Genomic DNA, 24,382 nt, shown 5'->3' on the forward strand with positions numbered 1-24,382 from the left:
AAAAGAAGCAAAATAAATAATTGAATATAATATAAAAGAAATGAAGTAAAATGAATTCTAGTACTGTAAACATACTAAATAATAAAAGAATAATATATTTGTTTTCCAGCTCAGCTGTTTATATCTGTTAGAAGATGGAGAAGAAGGCAATAATTACATTAAAAAGAATGAAAAACAAATTGATGATCACAGAAGGATCATCCTGCTTAAATCTTCAATATTTTAGGTTCCCATAGAGGGCAATATTGTATAAAAGATGGTGAGCCAAGAATCTGCCAATTCATCTCTGTTGATATGCTTTAAAGAAAACTGCTGTTACCATAAATTTGATGTTGCACTTCCCCTCAAACTCTGACTAATATATAAAATGATGCACACAAAAACACAGAGCAGAATCTCATCAGAGGCAAAGAAAATTAATTCGCTTTGCTTCTTACTGGCAGACTACTTGAGTGAATAGCCTACAGTTTCACCTGTAACTGGACTAAATTACTGAATCTCAGCCAGCAGATTGCATTCTATCATAGAACAAATGTACAGATACATAGAGGAATAGATAGATGATAGATAGATAGACAGAGAGATATGTGCATAGATATTCAATTTTTAATCTAGTATGAACGTTAACAAAATAATTCTTTAATATCTGAAAAATGGAAATAAACATCAGATAACAGAATGAGTTAAATTATAAATAAAATGAAAGCCTTTTCTATAATTCAAACCTAATTGTAGAAATATGACCAGTGTATGGGGTGGGCCATGGAGAATGCAAAGCTGAATTTAACTACAGACCTCAATGTTAATTCTGCTATTAAACTGTCATGCATTTACTTACCTTCACACCTCTCTTATAACTTGAAAAATGGTGGCTTCATCATGAAACTCTTCTCTCAGTGTCAAAGTGTACTACAACTAGAGGAATTTGCTATCCAGGGACCCTTATAGTAACTGCTAATTTTCAAGCAGCATATATTGAAGGAAAAGGAGTGACATGGTACATTGTGTAATACCATTAAAGTAGAGTATTATTTTAAATATCCAACACTCTAGATTTCAGTGCACAGTGAGATGCATGGAGTTATAAATCGTGTTATAATGGTCTATCTATTACGCATCTGATGTCATTCTACCTTCAGAAACATGTTTCCTTTCTGTTTATTTTTTAATCTGTGCCAGGAATCAAACCCATGGCCTCATACATTTTAGGCAAGCAGTCCATTACTAAACCACATTCTAGCCTGAGATATGAGTTTCCTAAATATTGCTTGTTATGGGATGTCCTTTCTAAGATCCAAGAGTATTATAATACTGGATAGGTGGTGGTTAAGTCTTACATGAGTAGAAATTAATGTAACCATAAGTCATATTTTTAGTCTTTCATTCATAAAGAAATAGCAAACTAGACAATTTATTTAGGATATTGATTTGAACATGAAAGCTAAATCAAAGTATAACAAATTGTTTAGTTTAAATTAAATCATGCTAATTAAAAAAATAATCTCCATTATTTATTAAGTACAAGTTCTCATGTTTAAATAATTAATATTCCCCAATCTGCCAAAGTAACTATGGTAATCAAACAATTCTTGTGTATATTTGCAATTAATTATTTGGAGCAATCTTGTTTACATCTCAATTTGAGATTGCCTTCGAAGGAATTGCTCTTCTATCATGAGTCACTTTTGTGTCTGGCACTTTCATGTCCACTGTTGAGGTGAGGAATGGAAAATGTTACTTCCCAAACCTGATTTTCAAGGTCAGGGCTATAAGCAGTCAGCAGATATCTGTTTTAAAATGTCTACATTCATGATACATTCAACACTAAAATTCTGTTAACTTCAAATTATTTAAGAAGTAATTTGGAGTTTGCAAAAGATGTTCTCATTAATTGGTTTATTTGAATCTTCTCATAAATAAATATATTTAGGTCTTACAATGATACAACCAGTTAATGCAGCCATAGTTACATCCTAAATTAGAATGTTGAAACATAAGCAGCAAATCTGGGATCAGCAACAGAAATCATAAACTTTTAACTCATGATTTTTCTACTACACCAAGCAGTTTCTCTGAATGAATACACCAAGAGAATGCGTTATCATATTATTCTATAAAATGGATTATCTTTTAAGGCCCTATGCTCCATAACGTACCTGATAAAATATAGATGAAATAAGAGTCATACAGTCATCCTTTCTATCTGTCAAGTTACTAAGGATTTGGCAGAAATCAAATTTTGATACTTGCCCATAAAGATGTTGTACACAAAAGCTTATGAATACCAGAAATTGCCTGAAGATCAGTAGAAAAGACTTAATGTAGGCTTTAGAAATAATAGGAAACATGACAAGTTGAAATTTCAGGCATTGAAATGTGTTGGTAAAATGAAAGAAGCTTTGAAATATTAATTTCTGTACATATACAATTCTTTAGAAAATATACAATTCATTTTTTTCTGGTTTGAAAATAAGGGACAGAAAGTTTCTTAGAACCATATGATAAAATCACAATCTAGATTATTCATTGTTAAATTTTTGTTGACCCACAAAACATACGTACATATGTATGCACCTGAAACAAAAGTTTCACTAAATGTGAAGCATTTGATTTCCTTTTTTTATTCTATTCTATTCTGAAATCTTGACCTGACTCTATCCATGTAAATGCATACAATAAGCCACACAATGCATTTCTAATAATACAAACTCAGATTCATGACACATCCATACCACACTAAATATGAAAAGGATCAGGTGTGGAGAGCCAATTAAAGCCTATGAGAAATGGACACTAGCAAGACGAGATGTGGCTCACATGCTGTGCTGAGATTGGCACAGCCCTGGAAACAGAACAGCTGTTTCTCCTGAGTTGTTCGCATTCAGAGAAGCAGGAACACGGGTTTCCCCTGAAGAAGGAAGAGGGCCTTTTTGCTGAGGCTTTTGCTTTTTGCCTTTGGCTTTTACTTTGGGCTTTGGCTTTTGTTTGGGTTTTGGGGGGCTTTGGATTTGGGCTTGGGACATGTGGCTTTTGCCTTTTGCTTTTAGCTTTTTATTGTGGGAAGCTTTTGGAAGGGAAAAGAATTACTGAGGGGAAAAGAATTGCTAAAGTGAAATTGCTGAAGGGAAAAGAATGGCTAAAGAGGGGTTGATAGAAAGTCTGTGCTGAGAACTTTAAGATTGGCCTTAGATAAACTAAGCTAAAGAAAGAACTTTAACATAGGTTTTAGAAAGCTAAACTAAAGAAAGAACTTTATACATAGGCCTTAGAAAAGCTAAGCCAAATAAAAGCCAAAGAGATCATGGGACAGTGCAAGATAGAGGACCAAGACTTTAAGTGTTGGATATATGCAGTTTTCAGGCACGGCTGTTGCAAGTCTGAGCACTGAGGTTTTAAGAAAGCTAAATTCTCTGCGTTAAGGGCAACAAATGCTAGCTAATTTTTTAGGTGTCTTACCTATCCTCACCCATCCCTTGTGTGCTCTCGCTTTTATCATGTGCTCATAGTCTAATCCCATTGTTGTGTTTGCCCTTGATCTAATGTCCACATATGAGGGAGAGCATACGATTTTTGGTCTTTTGGGCCAGGCTAACCTCACTCAGAATGAAGGGGAACAGGTACTAGAGAAAAGGTTAGATCAAAAAGAATTAACCTAGAAGGTAACACCCACGCACAGGAAATCAATGTGAGTCAGTACCCTGTATAGCTATCCTTATCTCAACCAGCAAAAACCCTTGTCCTTTCCTGTTATTGCTTATACTCTCTCTACAACAAAATTAGAAATAAGGGCAAAATAGTTTCTGCTGGGTATTGAGGGGGTGGGGGGAAGAGGGAGGGGGTGGAGTGGGTGGTAAGGGAGGGGGTGGGGGCAGGGGGGAGAAATGAATCAAGCCTGAAAAGTAAAAAAAAAAAAGAAAGCTAGAGAAATGAGACAGTGCAAGCTTGGGAGCAAGAGACTTTAAGAGCGATTATGCTAAAGATAAGCTAAGAGAAAACCTGGGACAGAGCAAGTCTAAGGAAACAGGTTTTAAGCAAGGTTTTCAAGAAGACTTTAGAAGCAAAGTTTTAAAGAACTTCAAGGAGTAAGGCTTTAAAGAATAAAGATAGAGAAAAGAAGCAATTAGTGTTGGGTGTCTCCACCCAAATGCCCAACATACCTGACCCCACTTTCTGTCTGTCTGTCTATCCTATGTCTTTTCTGATTCTCCAGTCACCCCCAGTTAAGCCTAGTTAGGTTCAGTAATAACCAGGAGTGAGAGAGAACTTGCTCTAACAAGGGAAGGAGTGAGAAAACAGTGCCCCCTCCAGTCAGGTAATATCCATAGTATAATAAATGGAACCATTTTCTAATTTTTCCACTTAGCTAGCCATTTTTATAATATTATCAGAGCACCACTATTAGTTCACAAGATGACTATCAATAGCCAATGCTATTCCTCTGTAAATATAGACCCAATGAGGTAGATCAGGTTAACACATGAACAGAAATAAATGAAACTTTGAGTAGTAATATAACATTTGCCTATTCATGACAATATCAGAATAGACATATTATTTCCCTTTAGGACTTTAATTCTCTGCCTTCGTGGGTTTATAAATGAATACTTAGAAATCCCAAATTTTGAATTAAATGTGGAAAAGTAAGGTGTTTTGAAATCATGAAGGATAAGATTCAATATTTGTTTGTTGTTATTTGTGGGAAATTTTCATCATAGAAATCTTACTGCTATCTGTATGTTACCTTTAAAGAATGGAATGAACTTAGGATGCTACTCTGAAGCTAATTTAGATTGACACTGACTAGTTCTAATTTTACTCTTAAAGTCAAAAGTAAAAAAAAAGCCAACAAACAAAAACTACTACTTTTGTGAAATGTGCAGCTATAACCACAATGAAACCCTTTTCCAAAATTAATATATACTAATAAGAATGTATAATAATACATGTATATAATTTAAGGAAGACAACCATTGTTTCAAAACATAGAAGAAAAGTAAAATATGGCATATACGTTAGTTTTTATGTTTCTTCATTCCCACCCACATTAAAGTTTTTGGTTATGTGACTTTGTAGGTATTTCCAATAAAAGGATGACTATATTTCTCCAGTCCTAGAATGAGGAAAAAGCTACATTATGCTAGTTCCAACTGGAGGCCTGAGAGGTATTATATATTTCTATTTGCTTTCTTCTAATTCTATCATCACCTCACTGTGACAAGACATGCTAGGGCAAGTAGACCAATGCTGCCTATGTAAGGTGTACATCTTAGAGTAGAGCCTCTGGCTAATATGTGGGTTAATAAGCAAGCCTAGAAAACACCAGCACAGGCCAGACAAATCAGCTCACCCAAGCTAACCTGCTGATGAATGAGCTTTACAGGAGAGCAGAGACAGAGGGAGAATTTACTAATTGACAAGACAATTAATGGAGTTTTGAGTTATATGTTAATATTGGTCTTGTTATTAAGTGATAGTAGAATACCTAATATATGAATCCATTTCAGTACTACAATTGTTGACAATTAAAACATTTCCCATAAGCACTTAAAAATCATGCTAACAGTTTTAAAGATAAAATAAATGTGTATTTTGGGTAGTTTGTTGCACAGTATTATTTAACTGATACATAAACTTGCTTCTTATTATGCATATAAAACTATTGTAGAGATCTCATTGCATTGAATCTATATATACATGTAAATTGAAATGAGGAGAATAATGATCCTATATTCCCCTGCCACAAGAATTTATTACATGGCTTTGAAAATAACTTTTATATCTATAGTGAGATTTAAAAATAAAAACCTTTTAAAATGTGTGTAAATTTCAAAATTTTTTTTCACTCCATTTAGTTCTGCCAGTTTCCATGATACAAATTCATTCTGTATTTTTTAACAACTTAGTTACTTTATTTCAAATGCAAAGATGAAGCTTAAAGCAGAAATATAACTCAACAAGAATATTTTTTGTTTTCATCCAGAAAAGATATGGAATATAAATCTATATTAATAAAAAGCTAATTTTTTTGATTTCTTAAACTTTGAAGGATGACATTTTTGAGTAATATCCTTTGTGAAAAGAACCAAGTTTTCTGAATGCAGCAACTATAAAGAAAACAGATTTAGTTATAATAAAATGCATTCATAACTAAAGACACTCAACATAAGTTTTCATATTGGGGTGATTTAGTATGCTTAAAATGAGGACAAATTAATATTTCATTCATTCATGCTTACAGGATCATTTGCTTTGCCCAGACAAAAATATATAAAAACAAAACAAAACCTTATGGGTTCATTTCAAATTTCAACAATGTAGTTATCAATTTACTCTTTCTTCTTTCTCTTAGAATTAAGATGGCAAGATATTAATAAGTTTACATGGGAATTATTTAGATAAATGGCTAGTACACAACAAACCACTCATCTTTTGATTACTAAGAAATGAGAACAGTAGTAATGTCAAGCACTAGTAGTATTAATGTCAAGCACTAATAACACTTACAAAAATAACCAAAAATAACAGCATCACAACTGATGTCACCAAGCAAGACCAGTGACAGCAATAACAGCAAGTGTTAATTTTGAAGCCTTGTAGGAGTAAGGCAATGGGCTGAATGGTTTGAGCTTCCTTTATGAGAATAAATTTATATTTTTAACAAAATCCAGTCGGACTTGAAATATGTCCTGGAAGAACCTTATTTGAGAGAATGGATTATGTAAATGTAGTCATTTATAGCCTATAATTAGTTGAGAGATAAGAATAATAGTAAATGAAAATGGAGAGGAGAAGCAAAATGAGAATAGAATCCAAGTTGTACCAATCATTGAGTAAGCCTGGAATCTACTAAGCAATAGATCTTATTGTACAATTCCCATGGAAAATTATACCACATAAGATGCAAGTGAAGACATTGGAACACAGAGGGTTAACTATCTAGTTTGCTCAATGTGGTAAGATTAACATATGAACTTGATTTGTTCAAGTCCTGAGCCCACAGTTTTGACTTCTGACCATACAAATAGGAAAAGAAGTGCAATTCAAATGTCAAGCTACCTTGGCTCCTTCAGTACATACTTTTTCAATGTACTGCTGTTGCAGAAATATTGTCTGACAAGAAACTAAGTAACACTCAGAGAAGCAAGAGAACCCAGATTTTATTTAATGCTGGCAGTCCCAGATGAGATCATACTCAAAATTCTGGGCCCCAAGCAGTGAAATTACAGTATTCTTATATGGTAGTGCAAGGAATCAAGTTACAGTGAATGTGTTGGTTGCTAATAGGTGGACTCACATTGGGGATTAGTGATCAGGATTGTTTAGGTGGGAGCAGTGGAGGACCTGTGTTGGGAATCTGTTTACAGAAAGAGACAAAGAAAGGCAGAAATGAAAGGTTATCTCCACATGGGGCCTTTTATCTTGGACCTGGAATCATTTTATGGCTTAACTAGCAACTTCTCATGTCCTTATAACCTGCTTTTAGGGTGATCTTCCTGTTCATTTTCCATTTTCACTGCTTTTCCTACTTGTAGACAACCATCATCCCTAGGGTCTTGGGATTCTCTCAGGTTCCCCTTATCCCAAGGGTCATATTGGGTCACTAGGAACTATAACTTTATTGCCTCCATTCATGAGCTAATGAAGAGAGTAATGGCATTGAGAATGCAAGGGCCAAATAAAAAGGCCAACAGGAGCACAAAAATAGGACCAGCCAAGGGGAGAAGCCATGAGGCCCAATTCCAGACATCATTCCATTTGTTCCAGGAATTTGCTAATTTTTGTCTCCTACATGCAACTTGGTCCTATAACTGCTGGGCCATGTCTCTGACTATTCCTGACTGATTCATATAAAAGCAACATCTCCATTTAGAAAGAGACAGAGTCCCCACTTCTGGGCAGTGAGTAAGTCTAACCCTCTCTGATTTTGGAGGAAGGACCACTGATGCTAGGGAGTCTAGTTGGTCTTGCATGGTCACTATGGACCTAACCATTTGTTCTATATCATTTGTTAGGTCTCCAGATAATTGATTATAATAGGAGGCTGATGAGGCAATTCCTCTTATGCCTGTTCCTATTCCAGTCATTATCCCTAATCCAGTTAGTAAAGGTGTGAATTAGATAGCCCTCTTTGTCTATGTGTGGACTGTCAAAGGTACAGGGAGGATCTGATTGTTAGGCACTGTGTTTATCTGGGGTGAGGAATGCTAATGTGCAAGTGCCCTTCCAGTTAGTTGGCAAGCACTGACAAGCAAGAGTCCTGCATACAAAGAAAGTTCCTGGGCTTCTGCACCATGGTCTGTCATCTAATGGTGGTGGTTGTACAGTTATGGATTTGGGCACATTGGCTAGCAGCCAGGTTTACCACAGGATAGTTTCCTCCCAGGTTATAGATACAATTAGGAGCTCTCTGAGATAACTGTATATCACTTACTTTGGGATTCACGTGGTAGAGTTGGGAGTAGCATCATGCACACACTGGCTAAGGGGGCTCACTGGGGCCACTACATAATGGAGAGGACCTGAGGACAGGCAGATCCAACAATCATCAGCCAATGGTGGGTTAGTAAGATTAAGGATACGGTGAGTTGCATTTAACAGCCTATACAGTTGGAGTTCCAACTTAAGTTTCCCTATCTTGGAAGGAAGCCTTAATGGGGGTCGTGGTGGTGGCAGATCAATATTTTTATAGGTTTGTAGGCATCTAGGTAATCGTCTTTGGATGGCCTCTCTGTATCTGTGGTTTTTCCTTTGTAGACTGACATGGGGATGGGGTGGTCAGGAGGGTGCCCAGACATAATGAGGTTTATTTCCTCCCCCTGTCATTCCATCATTCCATGACTTTAAGGGGTCCATGTCTTTCTTCCATCGAACAGTCTGCCCTATAGTGCCTTTGTTCTTGCAGGACCATCAGGCCTGTCAGTTGTCCTTCCCCTCCCCCCCGACCCGTACATACAGAAATTGATGTGCTGCATGTGGGTGACAGATGTTGGTAACAGGTGAAGGCATACCACAGTTCTCCCTAGAAGGAGAGAGGTTTTATGTAAGCTGAACAGTTATCCTGGCCTCTAGATGGGACAATCTTAAAATGTAATAAAGTCAGACAGCAAAAGCACATCAGAGGCCTCATGCCAGAGACTGGGGTCTGCGCTGCAGATAGCACAGAACAGCAGTAAGGGTTCCTACTATGAGGAGATAACAGGAGGGCAGCTGTATCCTTTGGCCTATGTTCCAATCTCAGAGAGCAGTGACAACCAGTCTTAGTGCAAACAGTGTTGCAACAATGCTAATTAGCAGGATGGGGTAAGGGTGGCAGAAAGAGGAATACATTTATGTCCTGGTGGGCGAATCCTCAGGCTTCCACCATTCATTCACCAAGCAGCTTCCAGATGGTGGCTGGAGCAGGGCTCTCTTGGGTGATGGTGTGCTGCTGTGAAGTCCTCTGGAACCTCATTTGAGGGGATTCACTTGCTTTCCCTTTGCATATTGTAGTGCCTGGACCAATGCCTGAAGTTCAGCTTGTTGTGCAGACCATCCTTGTGGTAGGGCTTCAACCTGAATGATGTCATTAGCAGTGGTGACTGCAAACTTGGCCTTTCACTGTCCTCCCTGGACAAAGTTACTTCCATCTATAAAGAGATCGAGCTCTGGATCCAAAAGTGGGCATCCATTAGGTCCAGCCAGCTGGAGTACACTTCATCCATTACCTCTTTGCAGTCATGATCTGAGGGCCCTTCCTCTGCTGGAAGGAAAGTGGCAGAATTTAAAGTTCATATAGTTTCAAGTCTGACTCGAAGATTCTCACATAATAGTCCTTGGTAATGGGCCATTCTGGAACTGGTCAGCCATTTATGTCCCTGCCCATTCATTAGGGCCATGACTGCATGGGGGACCTTAACATTAATTTCCTATCTCAGGGTGAGCTTGTCAACCTCCCTGATTAAGGTTACATGGCAGCCAAGGCCTAAAGTCATGAGGCCACCCTTGAGGTCACTGTGTTCAGGCACTTCAACAGGTAAGCCACCTGCTGCTTCCATGGGCCCACCATTCGGGTGAGGACCCTCAGAGCTGTGTGATTTTTCTCACAGATGAAGACTGAACAGTTGTGTTACATCTGGTAGCCCTAGTGCAGAGGTGCTGGTTAACAGTCTCTTTATCTCCTGGAAGGCCCCTTCTTGGTCAGGTTCCCAGATTTGAGGGCCCTTTCTGGAGCCTGCTGTGGCCTTATAAAGTGGTTTGGCTGTCCAGATGCAATAGAATCCTGCCACTCCCAAGAATTCTCAGACCTCCCTTTTGGTTTTTGGCTGTGGAATGGAACAGATGGCCTGTTTCCTCTCTGGACCTAGGGTGTGTCATCATTTTGAAATGATGAAACCGAGGTTTCGGACCTCTTTCTGGCAAACTAGGGTCTTTTTCCAGGAAACTTTGTAGCCTGCCTCTAAGAGTTGGGCTAGCAATGCCTTCATCCCCTCCTTGCATTTCCCTCGATTGTGGCTTGCCAGGAGCAGATCATCCACGTTTTGGAGCAAGGTACAGCTTGGGTTTTCTTTAGGGAAAGTTGACAAATCTGCCACTAGGGGTTCCCCAAACAAAGTGGGTGAGTTTTTGAATCCTTGAGGAAGTCTGGTCCAAGCCATTTGTGCTTTTCTTCCAGTGTAGGGGGTCTTTCCATTCAAAGTGAATCAAAGTGTGCCTAACCAGGGCCAGGCTGAGGCAGAAGGACACATCCTTTAGGTCCAGACATGTAAACCAGCTTGCTTGCAGTGATATAAGGCTCAGGAGACTGTAAGGGTTATGAACTACCAGGTGCAAAGTGATAACAGCATTGTTGACTGCCTATAGGTCCTGGACAAGTTGGTAGTCATTTCCTTCTATCTTCTTGATAGGTTAACAGTGGGTTGTTCAATGGTGATTGGCATTCAATCAATATCCTTGCATCCTTCAGCCACTGTAGGTGGGCCTAAGTTCCCAGGCATGCTTCCCGTGTCACTGGATATTGCCTCTGTCTAGCAGGGAGAGCCCCAGGTTTGAGATCTACCATTATGGGCACGTGGTTGCTAGCCAGGCCAAGGGGCCCTTTTTCAGCCCAGACATCAGGAAACTCCTCCAGCAGGCAGGTGGGCTTCATTGGGTCCCCCTTTTTCATGGTGGTAGACCTGCCATTCACCTTTTGTCGGCATAGTCATTGCCATGATGAGGGTGCTTGGTTCTCTCACCATAAGGCTTGTGGGCCCTCCCTGGGTGAAGGTGATTTGGGCTCTGAGTTTTGTAAGTGAATACCTTCCCAGCAGAGAAATTGGGAATTCTGGTGGTTACAAGAATTTGTGAGTCACCATGTGCCCTCCTAGCTGGCATGTCCAAGGTTAACAGAACTGCTGGGCAGTCTGAATGCTGGTGGCTCCAACTATTGTAGCCCTGCACTTGGTGAATGGGGCCACAGGTTAAGTGACCATGTAATGCTCAGCACTGGTGTCCACCAAGAAGATCATGGGTTGCCCCCTGCCCACTTTCAATTTAACCGTAGGCTCTCAGGAGCTTAGTAGTAAGGAACCCAATCTTCCCTAGTCTGATTCAATTCCTGCTAGGCCAATGAGATCCTGGGTCCCTGGTTTGGGTTGCCATCCTGTCTTCTTTCCTGGAGCAGTATTGTTAGGCTCTGATTTTGGTCCCTTGCAGTGGGGGCATTCATTCTTCCATTGGCCAATATCACTGCAATAGGCACATTGGTTTTGTCAAAGTGGAACTCTTCCATTGGGTCTCCCCTTCTGCAGTGGAGATGACTGCTTGGTTGGGTCCAGCTTCCTCAGTGCTACAGCCAATAAGGACACCTTGGTTTTCATTCTTTCATTGGTCTTTCATTTTGCCTCATGGTCTCAATTTACAAAGTCCTTGTTTGCCACTTCTAATAGCTGGATGATGTTCATTCCAGCAAAGCCTTCAAGTTTCTGAAGTTTCTGGTGAATGTCAGTATACAACTGAATCACAAATGTTGTATTGACCATCTGCTGGATGGCCCTTCTGGATAGAAGGGGGTGTACACTAGGGAGGCCTCACAGAGTCTCTCATAAAAATCAGTTGGTGATTCCTCTGGTTTTGGACATGTTGGTTTGCTTCTTAGCTCCAGCCCTGAGCCTTATGTAGGAGGTTGGGTGGCATGATATTGGAACTCCTCATCTTTCTGCTGTATTGAAGTCTTAGGTAGGCTGAGCATCAGGGGCTGCTTCTCTTTCCCAAGCTTCTGCATCTAGTGTTCCTTCTGGGGCCTGCCCTTGGAGCCAGTGGCGAGCCTCCATCAGGATTTGCTGTCACTCTTCTGTGTTGAAAAATGTCAGGAGGATCTGTCGGCAGTCATCCCAAGTAGGTTGATGGGTCTGAAATATGGATTCTAGGAGGTCGATCATGGCTTGGGGCTTTTCTAAAAAAGGTGGTGTGTGGGTCTTCCAATTTAAGTGGTAAATTGTACTGAAAGGTTGGTAATAGAGAATAGAGTGTTGAGGCTGGACTGTGCCATCAGCACCAACCTTCTGGGGTCCTTGCATCTTAAGGAGTGGCATTTGGAGGGCCCTAGCCTGAGGGGCTGGCACCTGGGATGAGGGAAGGTGACAGCTCAAGGGCTGTGGACTTGGACTCCAGACCGGGAGTGGGTGTGAGATGTTGTTGCAGTTAGGAGGCTGCTGATGGGGCTGAGGGGGACTCACTGAAGGTGGTACACTATCTGGGAGAGGTGGCACTCTGATGATTGCAGTACTATGAGAACATCTTCTGGGTCACCTTGCAAAACAGGCTTGGTCAACTTCTGGTCTTTGGGCTTCAGTTCCTGGGCCATGAGAACTCTGCTCTGTCCCCTTTTGTTGGCACAGAATCGGACCTAAGGGGGCATGGTCTGAGCCAGCTGAAGCCAGTAGTTGAGATAGGGGAACTGATCTGGGAATCTGGGGTTTCCTATTAAAACCTGATAAACAGCCCTGACAGTATGCAATTCTAGGGGTACCTTCAGGGGGACTTTAGAGGGCCAAATGACTCCAAAAGTAAACCACTCCAACTCACACAGCATGCACAGCTTTCCAGGAGATGTTTTGATCACATAATCTCCTGAGAATCCCTTCTTAAAATGTTTAAGCATAAAATCTAGGACTGTGGGCTTTGAGGAACTTCTGCCCACAGAAGTGGGATGGCAGTTAGAGGTATCCTCTGTACCCTCCTATGTATTCCCCACTATGTTGGTGGCAGGAAAACAAATAAGAGTGATGCCCCTTCAAGAGAAGAGACAAATCAAATGTCTGCCTGGCCATGTACTAAAAGAACTTAGGTGCCTCTTAGCATCAATGGTGAGGATTGGGTTTCCCCAATGCTACCCTACGCCCTGTGAGGATCACCACAGAACCACAGGACAGACCCACTTAGACTCCGTAACTTTTCAACCCACGGAGCAACAGACTTGAGCCTGAAGTGAGGATGAATCAGGCTACTCATTCACGCCAGAAGTTATTACAGTTTTTTTGCCCCCTCCCCACTTTTGGGGAAGTCCCTAATCTTGGGAATTCTTCTCAGAGATTTCTAGGAGTTGATCAGACTCCCCTTCTGTCCAGTGGGACAGGACTTGACTGAGGGCTGACATTGCCCCTAGGGGCTTACCAAGTCCAGACAAAATTGCCAGGTGATTTCATCCACTTCTCTTTGGAGTCAGGGTAAGACTACTCAGAGGGTTGGAACTCGTGGGTGAAGAAGGACCCAGAATACTGTCGAGTTGTGTGCTGCCTCATTCAGACCCAAGTCCCTCCCTACTCTAGTGCAGCCCAGATGCTGGCTGGTGGCTCAAGAGGCCAGAATGGTTGGAATCTCACTGGGGCTTCCAGAAATATTGTGCAAATATTGTCTGACGAGAAACCAAGTGACACTCAGAGAAGTAGAACTTGGACTTTATTTGATGCCAGCAGTCCCAGATAAACTCATATTCAAAATTCTGGGCCCGAAGCTGTGAAATTACAGCATTCTTACAGGGCAGTGCAAGGAATCAAGTTATGGTGAACATGCTGGTTGCTATAGGTGGGCTCACACTGGAGGTTAGGGATTGGGGTTTTTTAGGCAGGAGCAGGGAAGACCTGTGTCAGGAAGTGTGCTTACAGAAGGAGACAAAAGGTAGCAATGGGTAGCAGGGGATCTGTAGCAGGAAGTGAGTTTATAAAAGGAGACAAAGAAAGGCAGGAAAGGGTGGTTATCTCCGACTGGGGCCTTTTGTCTTGGCCCTGGACCCATTTTATGGTTTGACTAGCAACTTCTCATGTCCTTATAACCTGCTTTTAGAGTATCTGCCTGTTCACTGCTAAATCTTCCAATCTTTGTATTTCAGAATGTTTGAGTTTTGAAACACAGAATAATTTGCAGTGGAAAATGAAATGCTAAATAATTACTAATATACCTTTAAAAGCAATTCATTAAAAAGAATGGAAAAATCCTTCTAGGTGATAATCAATAAATTGAAGAATTCAATAGCAGCTTACATGGAATACCAGAATAGGAATTAAGAATTTGTCTAACAGTAAGAGAAACCTAAAAGCAAAGTTGCCTATACAACCTGGTTTGATATGGCCAGTTATGTTTAGTTACTCTTGTTCAGGCTTCCTGACTATATGGCTTCTCATTTTTTAGATTTTTTAATTTTGTTTAAAGAAAGTATAATTATTAACCATTATGTGAGTGTAAATGAGGCTGATAGACTCCACTTCTGACTTCCTGCTTCTTCCATGTTTTCCTTGTATTGAGTGAAGAATGTGTGCAGAGAATTCTTACTTTAATGTATGGTTAAATATGAAGAGTGGGTCAGGTGCAATGATTCAAGCCTGTAATTCTAGCTACTGGTGAGGCAGAGATTGGGAGGATGGCGAATTGAGAACAGCCCAGGCAAAAGTGGAGAGACCCAATCTCAACTAATAGCAGGGTACATTGTCTGGTTCCTGTCATCCCAGCTAGGCAGGGAAGCATTAATAGAAGTATTTCAGTCTATGCCAGCTGGGCATAAAGCCAGACTCTATCTCAAAAACAATCCATACAAAAAAGGCTGGCAGCATGGCTTCAAGGGGTAGCCCCTCTTATCTAGCAAGCATAAAGCCTGATTTCAAACCTCAGTACCCAATTTTTAAAAAAACTACCAGTAACAATACATCTCTTCTTTCTTTTCTTGGACTTTCTCAGTCTCGACTGCCATCTGTTTTTCTAGATGAGTATCTGAGATAATTTCTGATAAAATGAAGGTGCTTTGATGCTAATAATTAGGCACCCATGTCATGTCATGGGGAGGGTAGGGAGGGAAGGGAGGAGGGGAGATGACTGATGGCTGCCACATGTACAAAGTCATGAGAACACCAACTACTGGAGTCAGTGAAAAGTGATAGCTGTATCTCTGTTAACACGACCATGTGTGAGTAATAAAAAGGAGCAGCCTACCACAGGGTGTAGAGTTTATAGAAAGTAGCTTAAATATCTCTTTTTCTGATTTTTTTTCAGTCTATTGCATGGCGCAATTAGGTACTATTTACATTATTATTAGAAAATGCTTTTTTTTGTAATAGTATGTTTCTGCAGCAGTGAAATTAACAAGTAAGTGCTTTCTTTCTTTTTTCAAGAAATTTTGACTAAAATCACTAATGCTATGTTATATCACTTCTTATTAAGAAAATCTTTGAAAATCTACAAAATCAGCTCTAGGATCTCTCTAAATTCCATACTTAGTTTTATTACAGGGTGCCCATGATAATTTATTGTACACACTTCCAGAGGGCTCTTGCATAATGAATGATCATTTAGTCCATGTCTTCTTCTAAATTAAATTTTATCCTGTCCAATTCTGTTTTCTTTCATGTGTATGTAAAATGAAGAGATACTACCATTAGTCCTTTAGAAGAAATCTATCTCAATAGGAAAAATATATCATTAACGATAACACCTTCAGATATTTTAAAATACAAATCAGAAAGCTTAGAGTCAATGACAGCATGAATTTTCTTCTACAAATTCTTGTAATCAAAATAAAATTACTGGAAGTTAACCTGACATTTGACTTCATTGTAATTATTTTAGAAAACTAATTAAATCTGAGTATTGATGATAAAAAATAGTTGATTTCACAGTTAAAAGTACAAATTTTGGCAGAGCAAAGCATCATCATAAAAACACCATCTTAACTAAATAAGTTAAAAGATTAAACTGAAATGCACCTGAAGTTAGTTGTGGTACATCGGTAACTCAGGATTAATTCCAAACCAACTCTATTTTATTATCAATGCAGGAGGCACAGAAGAAACCAAAGTTTTCATGATTTAAAAATATTTATAAACATCCATAGCTGGAGAAATTGAACTTTTTTTTTTTTTTGAAGAATTCTAATCCAACATGGATTGCCTGGGAGGTCACTCTCCCTGAACTCTGACCCATGGTGGACCGTCCCTTTTTCTTGGAAAAGAAGCTGGACCTTGAGTCCGTGCCTGCGTATTCCTAAAACTTCAGAGTCCTGTGGCAATGACTGAGGAGACAAACCATGCAGGAAACATTCCTGCAAGTTAGTCTTGTGTTTTAAAATTTTTGTTTTAGTTTTATTGTAAATTAAAAAAGTAAAATAAAGCTAATACCTAATATATGTGTACACATACACATGTATATTATAAATCTGTACACACACACATACACATATATATATATATATATATTCTTTCTTTACTGCCTGTAAGCAATCATATTTTAGAAATGTTTTGGCTTTTGAAGAACTAGCATTTTATAAATCAATCTAAATGTTAATTTTTTAATGAATCATTCCTATACATTTTGTTTAAATTCATTCTTAATGCATTTAGAAAACTTTGATAAAATGTTTTAGAATAAATGGTTAAAAGTCCTCATTTTCAAGATTTATTGACTTAATTATTAACTTCAAAATTTGCAAAAAAAATCATTGAAATTAAACCCTATAAAGGTAATATCGGTGATATATAAATTATGTGTTCTAAAGGGATTCATAAAATTAAACTTAAAATTATGCAATTATGCTTTGGAATATCATGAATTGTAGAGAGAAATTTGTAGCTTTTCATTTCATTTTCACATCTATGTTCTATGTTGGAATGGGATAAAATTGTGCTCTACTATTTTAAAGCATGCTTAGACACAATTAAAATAATCTCAAGTAGAGATAGGTCAAGTAGAGACAGTTAAAGAAAAATTATTGAAGAAAAGTTCTTTGAAATAATCCAAAAGCTACACCCCAATGTATTATACACTTCACTTAAAAAATAAAGTACAGAAGATCATGTATATAGAAGGTCTGCTAACATCCACAGACAGAATATTTTCTAAAATAAAAATAATGTGGTCCTGAAAGGAGGACATCATTAAAGGTGTGAATAATTAGAATATATTAATTATAAAATGCAACTCCTGAAGATGATTTTAGGTAATTTCCAAAAATGTATAAAAGTAATAAATCTAGTAAAAAAATGTATGCTACAGAAAAAATATTTGTCATTTATAAAATTTAGGGCAAAGATACTAACTAAAGTTTGTAAATATATATGAATACTTATTATTTTGTCTTCATTTTTATCAGTTTGAAGAAGTTTTCAAAAAATGTCTTAATGCATAAGATATTTGCATGTTCATTTGAAAAGTTTTTTCCTTGATAAATATATATTTCAAAAGGCATAGTTTTCATCATTTTTTTGTAATCCACACACATGTTAAAATGTAGTAGTATTGACTGATGCATAGGATATCCATAAACTTGGGGTAGCACATTTTGCTCTGAATTACAATTTCAATATTTTCTTCCATACAGTTATTCGTACTCAATGTCTATTCACTCCAGTCATATCTATACTTTCTCTCACAACAGATTATTTCCCTTATTCATATTTGCATGTCATTTATAGTCAACTAACCTAGATATTATACTTCATATAGTCTCTTCTGGGTATGAAAAATGCAATTAGGAATATATTGTAGTAGAGGAGAATCCCAATATAATGAATTCCTTCATCTGATTTTGCAACCAACTGGATCTTGGATCTCAATATATTTGAGGATGATTCTGGGGGACTCATAAACTTCTACATACATTTTACTGTCTACACTACAGTAGCACTTACTATTCTAGGTAATTTCTTCCAAGTAAGATAAAAACAACAAATTTATTATCTGTTTAGTGATTTTTCAAGAGACATCAACATGATGGACTTGGTAAGAGGTAATATCAGTTGACTTTTCATGTCTAATATTCTTTGAAATCCTTCTCTCAAACTACTTACCCTGGTGTTTTTAACAACCCTACACTATTTAGTCATGATTTTCACCCAGTGTTAAACATATCCTGCTCATTTCCCCATATCGAAAGACCACAAATAACCTCACAAATATCCAAACTTTGTTTTCCCTCTGAGGTGAGAATGATTTTGTCAAAGTAGTGTCTTATCTTACCAGACAAGCAATAAATTCATGCTTGTCTCATCAATAGGTTATTTTGGCAGTGTTTTGAAAGAGCCAGCAATTTGACATTCCTCATTTGTAAACTGATTTGGTTTAGCAGTGTAGTGGTGTTTTAGAACTACAATCTCAAACACTTTTTGTTCATGTACTAACTGAAAAAAAATTTGAAGTACTGTTTACTTCCTTTTATAGTTTTGGATTGGTATGTATTCTTTTTTCATGTATTTAAGTGTATGATAAAAGTAGTTGAAACAGATAATGATTTCTTGCACATTTTAAATATATTCTATCCTCACCATTTGTAGACTCCATAATTGTAACTTTAAACAAAGGCTTGTTTGTTTCTTTTTTGTTAACCAGATCTTGTGATAATAAAGAGGAGGATGTAGTAGTAACACAAGTGGATTTTACTGGTTAAGGTGGTATATACTGTTTGGAATCTGGTTTCATTTTGTAAGTAGAGCTAAAAGTATTTGTTGGCAAATTGTATTTATAGTGCAAGAAAAAGACATCGAGGATGACCTGCAGGTTTTTGACTTTGAGTAACTGGAAAATAAACTTTATCTAAATTGAAATGAGAAAGTCTTATAGTTGAGGTTGTATGTAAGAAGAAAGTGAATACCTCTACTTTGAATATGTTCAATTTGAGATATGAGTTAGGCCCCAAAGTAGAACTGTCAGAGGCCATTGGTAAGAATCAGCTAGAATTCAGAGGAATTGTGATTTTTCAACACAGTTACTGCATAAATCAAGAAAGTAAATGAGATCACTATTCATGAGAGTATTTGCAGAAAAGAAAAGATCTACAGATTAAGTTTCAAATTTTTCCATGGGTTCCATTTCAGAAAATGGAAGAAGTACTATAATGAGCAGATTAAGAGAGGCAGTAAATTAAGAAGGAACCAGAAGCATGGTTTCTTGGAAGTGAAGTAAAGGTTGTACATCAAGGAAGAGGGAATGATTAAATATTCAAAGACTACTGATGAGTCAATTAAAATGAAGATTGAGAACAGACCACAGGTCATGTGTGTCATTAAGAATAACAATTTTTATAAGGTAATAGCTTAAAAATGTTCATTTTGGCTAAACTTAAGAACAGAAGATAAATTTGAGACTTTGAAGGCAGATAACACTGTTGTGAAGTTGTTTTGATTAAGGACACAAAACTAGAATTCTAAGTGGAGCATGGACAAAAGATACTTATTATTTTAAGACAGGGCTGGTAGAAGCATATTTGAAGACTGAGAGGAAAAACTAAATTGAGAAGAAAAATTATGATAGACGGTAGGAATAAGAAAATTAGTGGAGTGATGTCCTTGAGTAAGAGAGAGGGGGAGGAAACAATCTATTGATGAATGGAGGACTTAGCCTGTGACAGCAACACAAGAAGTTTCTCTCTTGCAATCAAAGGGAAGACAGTGCTTATGGGAATAGTACATAAAACGTTGGGAGCTAGTGGATGATCCCTTCTGATGCTTTCTACTTCTTGGAAGAAAATACTGATTTATTTATATTTATTTTTCTGTGCCATGCTGGAGATTGATCTCATGTATGCTAGCAAAATGCTATACCAATGAGCTACAACCTCAACCCATAACTTAAATTTTTGGGCAGTGTTGGGGTTTGAACACAGAACTTAGCACGTGCTAGACAGGTGCTCTACCACACGAGCCACATCCACAGCCCTGAAACATTTGAACATTTCAAAAGACAGGAAAAGGTTCAAACAAATCATGTAAAATGATTGTATAGTAAATAGACAGGAAAATGTAGCTATCACTCATGAGTTTAAGTGAATAGTGTGAGAATTTTACCTTCTACTATCAGTTGCATTCAAACAGTTAAGGATTAAGAGAGATACAATAAGATTCAGTATTTTGCCAAAGCTTTACAATTAAAGAGAGGATCGATAAGGAATTTAAGGTATTTAGTTTAGGAGTGATAAGGATTATCGGACTTGAAATTTAAGATGGGGTAAGAAGACTTGAGAGTAATATTCTGGCAGGAAGGCAGGGAGGGGAAGGGAGTTGATAAATGCTGCAGGGAAACAAAAGACAAAGTAGAGTTAGGAAAGGGTCACCTCATCTGAGAGGTTAGAGCAGCCATGCAATGACATGTGTTTATGTATGGAACAAGCTGTACCTCCCCCTCCTAACCTGCACTAAATGGGATTCAAGGAAAGCCCCTTTGTTCTCAGGGCTCAGTCTTTGGATTCAGTTGCTGCCAGCTTGCTTAATAAACTTGATTCCCAAAAGCTTTGTTGCCCTCTCAGTTTCTGTCTGAGCCCTGCTGCAACAATAACGAGAAGTAAAAATTTCCCAATATCAATTTGTTGATCCCAGTAGATCAAAATATCACTGGAGTTGAGATGCTAGAATGGATGAGGTAGGAATTGGAAATGGTGGTAAGAGAGTGAAATGTGTATACATAAGGATATAAGCTTCAGTAAGAAGAGAAATGGAATCTGAAGTTGTACAGGCTCATCTGTAGACTCTGTGAATGTGTTACCTAACATGGAAAAGCAGAATCAAGGTTTCCAGTGTTACTGCATGACTTTGAAATGACTTTATGATAGTAAGACTATCCTGGCTTGTCTGGGTGGCCTCAATGTAGTCACAAGGGAAAGAGGGAGGCAGAATAGAAGAGACAATATGGACTTCATCTACCCAAACTGGCTTTGAAGATGAATGAAGAAGGTCATATGTAAAGGAAAGCAGGTGGCATCTATAAGTCTGAAGGTGCAAAGAGTACATTTTTATGTAAAGCTTCCAGAAGAAATGCAGTCTGGCTGAGACCCTTGGTTTCAGTGAATTTCACTCATTTCCCAGAACTTTGAGGTAATACATGTAAACTGCTTGCAGCACCAATCAGATGGTAATTTGTTGCAACAGCAATAGGAACAAGTATAGGAGGAATTGTAATGATCCGAAAGGACCAGGTTTAGGATGGGAACGTGAAAGTGAGAGCCTTGTTTAGCGTAATAGGCAAAGTCATTTGAGTAAAAGAGTTCAAAAATTAAGAGGCCAGGAGTGGGAGGAAATCTATATTTAAGTTGAAAAGTCTTTAAAACAGGCCAGGCCTGTTATCATAAGTGCAACCTTTATGATATTTCTCTGATAGAGACCTATTCCTCGTCCATCTGCCTCTTCATCACTTTGTGCCAATGAACAAGGTAATTCTTGCCAACATCCTAGAAACTGATCTCCTTAGGCCATTCTTACAGAATTGTTGATAGCTTTATTTTTTTATCCCTTCACATAAAAATAAAATTAAAATTCATCACCAACATAAACCAAAATGTGAAACTTTCTAAGTATACCATGTATTACATCATCTTTTTTTCTCTATTTTTGTTCTAAAAGATTTTGGCTTTAAGGACTGAATGGCTTGTTCTACCATCTGTTTGTGAGTAAAAACATTTTCTTAGATTGACTCAGGTTTTAGTTCTATTTTGTGGTCTGTGAAAGTGTCAGGGAAACAATGAAAATAAACCTGTGTTTATAAAATGATGAAATCACTCTTGCAGCTTGAAGTTGTATAAATCATCCTTGGAACACAGCTCATAGATATGACTCTAGAGAAACCCTCTGATAATGCGTGTTTGGAATGTTCCTTCTACCTCTGCATTTCTGAAAGGAAATAGAATACAGAAGAAAGGAGTTACAATATTTTTATACAGCTAGAATTAGTGAAAACAGCTGCTTTGTGTTTGGGAATTTTTAAGTGAAATTTCATATTACTTATAAGTGCTTTTGTTGGTATTTAGTAAATGAAGATTTCTTTCCTTACATTGGTCTTCTTCCTGTCATCTTTCACTATTAACATTTTACTACAGTTTGTGTCTTGACTGTTCCCCAAATGCTCATGTGCTGAAGTCTTGGTCCCCTACCCCTAGCACTTTTGGGGCATGATGGAACCTTTAAGAAGTGGGACCTAGTGGAAGGAAGTTAGATGATTGTAAGTGAGCCTTAAAAGAGATAATGGGACCCAGCACCTTCCTTCCTTTTTCTCATTGCTTCTTAAGTCACCATGAGTGAATGGATATCCTCCACATGGTCCCAACATGATATACCACACCATTACTGTCCCAAAGCATCTCTGAAATCATGAATCAAAATAAACATTTCTTATTTTTAAGTTTATGCATCTCAGATAGTTGTTACATCCATGGAAAGCTGACTAACAGATATGCCTAGTCAACCAGTACTACAATCATGTAAATTTTCTAGTAAAGTATAAAAAATCTTCCCAAGACATAAAAGGTCCTTGTTATATGTATTTTTTTATTTCTGGAATTTATTTTAAATGACAAAAACTGTATATATTCATCATGTACATCATGTTTTAAACTATATATTCACTGTGAAATGGCAAATTTGAGCTAATTAACATATGCATCGCCTCACTTTTGTGGTGAGAAAACTTAAAATCTTCAGCAATTTTTGAGAATACCTTGAATTACTATTACATATAGCTACAATGCTGTATAATAGATTTCTTGAACTTAGTGCTCCAATCAAACTGATATTTTATATGCTTTGATCACTATTTCCACAGTCCCTCTGCCACTATCCTAGGTAATCACTGTTCTATGACATCAACTCTTTCACACCGCACATATAAGTGAGATCATAGAGCATTTGTCTTTCTGCACCTGGCTTATTTCACACAAAAGAGGATATCTAGCATGGCACAATTAACATTTTGGTCAATTTTTTTTAGAAAAAGAAAACTGTTCTTTACAGCATGAATCAGAGTTTTGAAGGAGTTCCAGAAGGTGCCCAAAGTTGCATTAAAGATTGGACTGCTCTGGCTTTGATTTTAAGTGCTAACGTTGGTTTGGAGAAGCTGCTTTCTTCAAAAAGTACAAGAAAAGGAATCTACAGCTTGAAGGGAGGAAGCCAGGTGCATTATCAGCAAAAGGACACCCACTCATTGGTGTGAATAGTACAGCTGGTGTTTTGGATACAGGGTATGGAGTTAGACAGTTACAATAAAGAATTTTGTCTTTGTAAACCTTGTAATGCTTTTTAAAATTCATTTTTAAGATGTTACATTTCCAAAAGATCATTCTGTGAATTAAGTTTTAAAGGAACTAAGGAAAGGTAATTTTGTCTACATTTGAATTTGATATTTAAAAATTAACTTTGGAACTGTATAAAGACACACTCAAGGAGAATGAAAAGAAAGAGGAGAATTGTCAGACCTACTGTTTAACTCTTCCCTGCTAAATCTTCTTTACCAATATTATAAGAAATTTGTATTGTATAGAAGAAAAAAGCAAAATCAAGACCAAAAAGCCTACCACATTTCCCAGTTTTTGACCAATGTTGTGATAGCATCTACATTTAATTACCTTATATATTTCTCAGAGAAAGACAACTAGAAGGCTAACCTGAAGGTTCAAAGGGAAGGTTTTCTTTAAGTATCACTGCCTGAAGGGTACAAGAACAGAGAAAGAGATCCCTACTAAATTATTTGTATGCTCATAAATATTTAGAAAATCAATGTTAAAATTCATATTACAAAGAAGACCTGTTATTTGGATGAAAAGAGAAGGGAATCAATCAGTGAGCACTTCATATTAGACATTTCCATAATGAAGTACAAAAATATCAAAAGGTAATGACAAAAATACTGTCATGTTAAATAGGTTGGTTTGAAGTGATAGTGATTTTTGAATAACTACATATCTGTTCAAAATATAATCCTATTTTTTATGTCTGTGATAAGAACAAGTTGGGGATTTTTCTGTGACCTAAGGATAGAGATTATCAGAAAAAAATGTATATGAAGTTATAATAAACATTTCTTAAAAGGAACCTGAAGAGTAGAAAGTCATAATCATGTAAGATAACAAGAGATCAAATATAATCAATTGATTAAGTATGACATTAGCACAACCACAATATGC

General features: G+C 37.6%; 1 pseudogene; it reads left to right on the forward strand.

Moving 5' to 3' along the window:
• The first annotated feature begins 16,381 nt into the window (after positions 1–16,381).
• Positions 16,382–16,546, forward strand: LOC141411216 (small nucleolar RNA SNORA73 family; annotated as a pseudogene).
• The last annotated feature ends 7,836 nt before the right edge of the window (positions 16,547–24,382 follow it).

This window comes from Castor canadensis, chromosome 9 (genome assembly GCF_047511655.1).
Source record: "Castor canadensis chromosome 9, mCasCan1.hap1v2, whole genome shotgun sequence".
In the NCBI taxonomy this organism is placed as follows: Eukaryota; Metazoa; Chordata; class Mammalia; order Rodentia; family Castoridae; genus Castor; species Castor canadensis.